The 8,452-nt window shown below is 44.6% G+C and overlaps 1 protein-coding gene across 2 annotated transcripts in view; it reads right to left on the bottom strand.

The window, feature by feature from the left end:
* LOC120936689 (TCDD inducible poly(ADP-ribose) polymerase) overlaps positions 1–6,990 on the bottom strand; it is a 51,375-nt gene extending 44,385 nt beyond the window's left edge. The window contains exon 1 of one of the 2 annotated variants that reach the window (XM_040349237.1): positions 6,786–6,990. The gene's annotated coding sequence lies outside the window, so the exon portion shown is untranslated. Of the gene's footprint in view, positions 1–6,781 lie in introns of both variants that reach the window. The other variant, XM_040349236.1, reaches the window with a different exon arrangement.
* Positions 6,991–8,452: the final 1,462 nt, after the last annotated feature.

Raw genomic sequence — 8,452 nt, forward strand, 5'->3', positions numbered from 1 at the left:
TTGGCCAGATGGCGATCGCCTCATGTGTATGGCTACCCTAAGCTCTTTATTTGACTAAATAACCAATATGAGACGATGAAGTGATCCTTGATAAAAAAAAATGAATCTTACTTATATATAAACATCCCTATGGTAGAAGAATACACTACAATGCCCAAAAAATGAATGGATTTCTATGATTTTCTTTGTTCTCATGCCATGCTTTCCACACACACCACAATGTTATATCTAAGTTTATTATCTAAACACTGTCTTACTGGTGACCGTTACACGGAGCACAGTTTTTTTTGGTTTATATTATTATCTAAACATGTTCAGTCACTTTAACAACGCTGGCCATACACCTCAGAAAGGTGACTGAACATGATGAAAAGATTTGATAGCCAGTAGATCTTTTCCATCTGGTAACTATACTGACTGGCAACAAAGAAGAATATTCCTGTTAATAAAGGCACCATTTCAACCCCTGAGCTCTGACAACGATTCAGTGAATTTATATTTGGTACGTGATGGCCTAATTAAATATATAAGAAATCATTGAATTGTTTCACCTCAATCAACAAAGGATAAACATGAATCCATGAGCTGCCTGACTTCTTGTTTTGTATCCAACGGAATACTGAAATTATTATACCCGCCCAAGTTGGGAACAAAAATCTGCAAGTGGTATACCAATAATTAATGCTGCCAAATGCCAATCAACCAAGAGACAGAACTCCCTGATGCTACACTGAAGTGCCAATTAAATTGGGACGCCGTTTCCTTTCAGTCAATGAGACAGAAAGCTGAACATGACCCACGTATTACTAATGTGGGCATACGCTTTAACATGATGTAATTCTGTTTTCTTTACTACAACTTATGGGAATTCATTGAGCAAAGACAAACAGAATCCCCCAGATTGCAATGTTCATTAAAACACTGCAACAGGAGCCCATGGGAACATGGGAAGTCCCTCAAATGACAGACACCTCCATTATGTCAGAGACTGCACATTGTGCATCATCTTCCAAGAGCATTGTTATCCAACATATGTCCCTCCATGACTAGAATATGACAAATAAAATGATTTAGATGAATAGATAAATAGATGATGAGGAAATCCCTATCTACTGCACAAGCGTTTCAACAATGGACAATATGAGGCCTAACTGTTCTCTCACAGCTTTTTATCTCAGCCCTTTAGACATAGCAAGTAACCCCTTTAATACAAAAGTTCCTCCTATTGTAGGGCTCACGCTAACAGGCGTTCTTGTCAAATGCAGTATTGACAAGAAAATTCTATGTATGGTCATCTTTGCCTGAAGTTCAAACACACCCCAAAAGGACGTTTTTTATCCAAAGAAATGCAGCGGGTGCAGGTTAAATGGAGCTCCTGAACTGCTATATGTACTGCTCAATGGGATTTTGCTGACCTGCATTTAATGTGCAATCTAAACACAAGAAAACAATGCATGTCGCCATAAGCCATCAAACTGACCCCACTTCTGCAAGCTCTGGGCTCACCATAGGCAAGCAATGTCTTCCTCAGAATAACAAATGAAAGACCAATTCATATGAATTGTATCACCAGGATTTGCCGCCACTGTTTTGCAACTAGCCCCAGGGATTGGGAATGTGTACACTGGTCAGTACTTCAGGAAGTGCTCTTCTCCATCACATGCCCTAGTGCAGCTCTAAACAGGCCAGTCATTGCCCTAAACCAGGGGTCTCCAAACATTCTAAACAAAGGGCCGGTTTATTGTCCTTCAGACACTTGGAGGGCCGGACTTTGGCCAGCGGGAGTGGAATTTTTCCCGGCATCATTGTTAGTAAACATCTGGTATTAGGGGGAGGAATAGTGCCCCATTGCTGGTATCATAGGGAGGAATAGTGCTCCATTGGTTGTGTCAGTGGGAGAAATGGTGCTCAATTGTTGGTGTCAGATGGCAGAATAGTGTCTCGTATCAGTGGGAGGGATAGTGCCCCAAGGGCCGGATAAAGGCAAGCAAAAGGCCACATCCGGCCCTCGGGCCGCAGTTTGGAGATCACTGCCCTAAACATATCAGATTAGGTGTGAAATTTGGCTAAACTACATTGTGGACAAAGTTTTAAACTCTCCAAAGCTTGCGTCGACTAGCAATTAAACACTAAGAAATGGAACAAATTGCTTCCTATGGTCTAAGCTACACAAGTAGCAATCGGTTGCACGCAACGTCCTATTGGCTGTCCAACAGTGCAGTCTTCTGAGAATACAAACAATAGACTGGAATGATAAGGTCAGCGCAAGGAGACAGGCTGTCATGGGAACATCTCAAGTTACTGGTCCCCTGCACACTGGTGTGGGACATGGACAGCAGACTTAGATGTGGGATGGGAGTTTACGTTTTGCCAGGAGACTGGCTTCAAGATCTCGGTTAACCATTTTCAAACTGGAGCTAAAAGGTCACTTTAAAGGCCCCAACAAACCTTACTGAAAGCCCTGTAAAAGGTCACTGTACACACTTCTTATTCCAGATGAGGCCTGTGAGAGCTAGGCCTCAGAGCACTGCGCAGTCAGTCATACATGATCATTGCGTCTACATGCATCTCGTATATCCTAGCTAGATCCACATGTATAGTGACTGATTGTCGCTCTGGGCAATGCAACGCTAGTGATACCGGTTATGCAGTTAAGCTACTAAAACTCACCTGTGCTGCTCTAGCTAAAAGATGATCTCTCCTCTCTCATTTCCAGAATTCTAAACCAAATTTCTAATATATTTCTGCTACTCTCCTGAGTGTCTTTGAACATGCCTCCTCTGGGAAGAAAAGTGAATTTATATAGATGACTGGGCCCAGTTACATATTAAAATGGGTCTGGGTTATATTATGTTGTGTCCATATTGGTGGTTACATTGTCCTAGCAAGGATCTGATTAAGATGAGTGTGTACTGTCCAACAACAGCCACCCTTACTTGAATTACATAGAAAATATACTGCACCAAAAATAGAGCACCCCCTTGTCCCCTTGTGTATGCATTGAATACCCCAAGTCTCAGTTCACAAAGAATTCAGGTCTAAAGAACGTTTAGTAAATGACCCCTACATATACTACAGATCCATTATAAGATAGCCCTGGACACCAAGGCAAAGAAATGTTTATGTTGGAGGAGATGTTTTTTTTTACCAATTGCAATTTGGTTTGTGAATAAACAAGCCACATGCTACAGCTCATCACCCATGGGGTATATACATAGATGTGCTATAGACTACATGGTGTATATGCATTGCAAGCTATACATGGGCTGGTTTGCAAACCAAAGGTTAAACACTAAAATGTATAGCTAACCTAAGTCATACCCAATGTATTTGTATACATTGATTGTTAGTAAATGTACAGAATTCAATATTCTACTCCCAAAACCTCACACTGATTAGTGCTATGAGGACCATTCTACCCATTTATACCATTATATGGAAACAGCAAGTCAGCTTTGTAGTTCATGAAATGTTCCTTTACTCTGTACAGTACTATGACAGCTATTCTATTCATGTATCATTGGAGCATACTATCACTCATTCTACAACTGTACAGCTTTGTAGTTCCTGAAATGTTCCTTCACACTGTACAGTGCTAAGAGAAAAATGATATGATTTTAAAGTCATATCACTATAGAAGTAATAGAGGTCGGTTCTGTAGTCCCTGTACATTTCTATCACTATACGTGTACTAGAGGTCGGTTCTGTAGTCCCTGTACAGTGATCTCACTATTCGCGTACTAGAGGTTAGTTCTGTAGTCCCTGTACAGAGCTACCACTAAACGTATACTAGAGGTCGGTTCTGTAGTCCCTGTACAGTGATCTCACTGTATATGTACTAGAGGTCGGTTCTGTAGTCCCTGTACGGTGCTATCACTATATATGTACTAGATGTCAGTTCTGTAGTCCCTGTACAGTGCTACCACTAAACGTATACCAGAGGTCAGTTCTGTAGTCCCTGTACAGTGCTACCACTAAACGTATACCAGAGGTCAGTTCTGTAGTCCCTGTACAGTGCTACCACTAAACGTATACCAGAGGTCGGTTCTGTAGTCCCTGTACAGTGCTATCACTATACGTGTACTAGAGGTCGGTTCTGTAGTCCCTGTACAGTGCTACCACTAAACGTGTACTAGAGTTCAGTTCTGTAGTCCCTGTACAGTGCTACCACTAAACGTGTACTAGAGGTCGGTTCTGTAGTCCCTGTACAGTGATCTCACTATATGCGTACTAGAGGTTAGTTCTGTAGTCCCTGTACAGTGCTATCACTAAACGTATACTAGAGTTCAGTTCTGTAGTCCCTGTACAGTGCTACCACTAAACGTGTACTAGAGGTCAGTTCTGTAGTCCCTGTACAGTGATACCACTATACGTGTACTAGAGGTCGGTTCTGTAGTCCCTGTACAGTGATCTCACTATACGCGTACTAGAGGTTAGTTCTGTAGTCCCTGTACAGTGCTATCACTAAACGTATACTAGAGTTCAGTTCTGTAGTCCCTGTACAGTGCTATCACTTTACGTGTACTAGAGGTCAGTTCTGTAGTCCCTGTACAGTGATACCACTATACGTGTACTAGAGGTCGGTTCTGTAGTCCCTGTACAGTGATACCACTATACGTGTACTAGAGGTCGGTTCTGTAGTCCCTGTACAGTGATCTCACTATACGCGTACTAGAGGTTAGTTCTGTAGTCCCTGTACAGTGCTATCACTAAACGTATACTAGAGTTCAGTTCTGTAGTCCCTGTACAGTGCTATCACTTTACGTGTACTAGAGGTCAGTTCTGTAGTCCCTGTACAGTGATACCACTATATGAGTACTAGAAGTCAGTTCTGTAGTCCCTGTACGGTGCTATCAGTATAGGAGTACTAGAAGTCAGTTCTGTAGTCCCTGTACAGTGATACCACTATATGAGTACTAGAAGTCAGTTCTGTAGTCCCTATACAGTACTATGAAAACAATGCTGTCTATATATAAGGGTGTATCACTATAGAATTACTAGAGGTATAAAGTCGTTCACCTTTGTAGTCCCTGAAATGTCCTTTTACAGCAGTATTTCTCAACTAGGGTTCCTCCAGAGGTTGTTAGGGGTTCTTTGAGCAATCTCTGTCTCTCTGAACAGTGACCATTGACAACAGTTATTTGTTTAGCTCTCCGTAAGGGGCTCTCTTCTCTCTGTCCACCAATGCAAGGTGGCTCTGCTCTGACTGACCACCAATGAACAGGGGCTCTCTTCACACTAATAATCATTAAGCTGTAGATATAGTAGTTTTTATTGCCCCCCCCCCCCCCCAAGACCACAATGTTATTTGAGGGCTTCCTCTGTGTAAAAGGTTGAGAGAGACTAGATGGCCATAGACTGTACAGTGCTAAGAGAACATTGCTGTACTTGGAAATTGTACTACATCCATACTAGAGGTCTATAGCAGGTCAGTCCTGAAGTCCTTGTAATGTTCAATCACATTGTACAGTGATATGAGAACAATGGTGTCCATATAGTCCCTGAAATGTCTTGGTAGACTGCACAGTGCTATGAGATCATTGCTAATAATATATAAACTTGTATCAGTCTATGATGAATATAGATTTATAGCACGGAAGTCCTTGTAATGTCCCATTACATTGTATAGTGATATGAGAACAATGGTGTACATATACAGTTGTATACCAATACAATCATCATTATTCTTATAGATCAACAGCAAGTCAATCAGGTAGTCCCTGAAATACCATACTAGACTGCCCAGTGCTATGAGATCATTGCTATCTATATACTACAAAGCAGTATATATATTAAAGAGCGACACCAGGTCAGTTCTAAGTCCTTGCAATGTCCCATCACATTATGTAGTGATATGAGAACAATGATGTCCACGGCAATAATTATAGATATATTATTATAGATTGACAGCACATCAATCATGTAGTCCTTGTCTTATTAGAGTGTGTGCAGTGCTATGAGATCATTGCTGTCCATATATAAAGAAGTATCAATAAATGAGTATCGATTTCTAGCAGGTCAGTTCTGTAGTCCCTGATAAGTGATATTAGACTGTCCAGTGCTATGAGATAAGTATAGATCAGTCTGTCCGATCACACTGTACAGTGCTGAGAAGAATGCTGTCCATATGGAAAGTATAGGAGTATAGATGTAGATCGGATCAGTCCCTGCAGCATCCCCATTGCACTGTACAGTGCTAGGACTATGATGAGGCCCCGTAATGTCTGGAGCCCCCGGAACTGTCAGATCCAGAGATCCCTCTCCTCATCATCAATAATATAACAAGCCATCGATAAGCCGGCTCAGAGTGACAACTCCACTACAATGATCTGTGTGTGTGCACAGATCGGGGTGCAGTGTGAGCTCCCCCAGTCCTGGAGGAGGTAGGTGCTCAGAGATCGGGGCACAGTGTGAGCGCCCCCCAGTCCTGGGGTAGGTAGGTGCTCAGAGATCAGGGCACAGTGTGAGCTCCCCCCAGTCCTGGAGGAGGTAGGTGCTCAGAGATCGGGGCACAGTGTGAGCTCCCCCCCAGTCCTGGAGGAGGTAGGTGCTCAGAGATCGGGGCACAGTGTGAGCTTCCCCCAGTCCTGGGGTAGGTAGGTGCTCAGAGATCAGGGTGCAGTGTGTACCCCCGGAGTAGGTAGGTGTGCAGAGCCTCCCTATAGGACAAGAAGGAATCCTTTGTTCTGTCCCGCAGTGTAGAACATACTCCTCCTAGGAAAGTTCCCCAAACATCCAGCTTCGCTGTCCAGTACATAATCCACATAGCAGGGTGACTTACCTGCCTGAGGATGAAGAGTGTGAAGTCCGGAGAGCCCCAGCTCTGCAGCTTGTAAGTCCCCTGGAGGAGCCTCTGTCTCTAGGAGGAGGAGGAGGAGGGGGAGGAGGAAGAGGGAGGAGGGCTTCCTATCCAACTCTCGCCTGCTGCTCCGTACGTGACCGGCGGCCCATTCTTCCCCGTACACTCCGCACACACACTCCTCACATGCTACATTAGCTGCTTTTAAATATCACTTCCCTTATCCCCACCCACAGGAGCACTAAAGAGCTGAGTGGGAGGGGCCTGCACAATCATTTCTCCTAACCAGCGTACTGAAATAAGAAGAGGGCTGGGGAGGCGACGAGCGCCATCTGCTGGTGGGAGAGAGCAGCTTACACCAAGCTGTCGCTGTGAGGTTCATTTACTAAAACCGGTTCTCTTTCCCATTTCGTCTCACTCCCTCATTCTCTTTCTTTCTCTCCAGCTCCCTTCCTCATTCTCTCCCTTTTTTCTTCCCCCTTCCTCCATCCCTCTTTTTCCCTTTCTCTCTCCCTCCCTCTCCCTCTTTCTTTCTTTCTTTCTTTCTTTCTTTCTTTCTTTCTTTCTTTCTTTCTTTCTTTCTTTCTTTCTTTCTTTCTTTCTTTCTCTCTCTCCCCCTCCCCCTCCCTCTGTCTCCCTCCCTCTCTCCCCTCCCCCTTTCTCTCTCCCATCCCTCCTCTCTCTCTCCCCCCTCCCCCTCTATCCTTTTCCCTCTCTCTCTCCACCTCCCTCCCCCCTCTCTCTCTTGCTCTCCCTCCATCCATCCCTCTTTTTCTCTTTCTTTTCCCCCTCACTCTCCCCCCTCCCTCCCTTTCTCTCTCTCTCTCTCCATCGCTCTTTTTCTCTGTCTTTCTCCCCCTTCGCTCTCTCTCTTCATCCCACTTTGTTTCTCTCTCTCCCTCCCCCCACTCTCTCTCCCTTTCTCTACCTCCCTCCCTCCCTTTCTTTCTTTTCTCCCCTCTCTCTCTCTCTCCCTCCCTCCTTCCCTCTTTCGTTCTCTCTCTCTCTCCCCTCCATCCTTCTCTCCCCCTCCCTCTCTCTTCCTCCCTCCATCTCTCTTTTTCTCTTTCTCTCTTCCTCCCTCCCTTTCTTTTTCTCTCTCTCTTCCCCTCTCCCCCTCCATCCCTCTGTTTTTTTCTCTCTCTCTCTCACTCTCTCTCTCTCTCTCTCTCTCTCTCCATCCCTCCATCTTTCTTTCTTTCTCTCTCTCTCCCTCCATCCCCCCCCCTTTTTCTCTTTCTTTCTTTCTCTCTCCCTCTTTTTCTTTCTCTCTTTCCCCTCCCTCCCCTTTTCTCTTTTCCTCCCTCCATCCCTCTTCTCTTTCTTTCTCTCTTTTTTCCCTTTCTTTCTTGCTTTCTTTCTTTCTGTCTTTCTTTCTTTCCCTCCATCTCTCTCCCTCCCCCTCCCTTTTTCTCTCTCTCTCCCTCCCGCTTTCTCTCTCTCTCCCCTCTCTCTCTCCCTCCCTCCCCTCTCTCTCCCTCCCTCTTGCACTCTCTCCCTCTTTCTCTCTCCCTCTCTCTCTCCCTCCCTCTCTTTCCCTCCCTCCCTCTTTTTCTCTCCCTCTCTTCCTCTTTCTTTCTTTCTTTCTTTCTCTCTCTCCCTCCCCACTCTCTTTCTCCCCGCCCTCTGTGTCTCTCTCTCTCTCTCTCCCTC

The sequence above is a fragment of the Rana temporaria genome, chromosome 4 (genome assembly GCF_905171775.1).
Source record: "Rana temporaria chromosome 4, aRanTem1.1, whole genome shotgun sequence".
Lineage (NCBI taxonomy): Eukaryota > Metazoa > Chordata > Amphibia > Anura > Ranidae > Rana > Rana temporaria.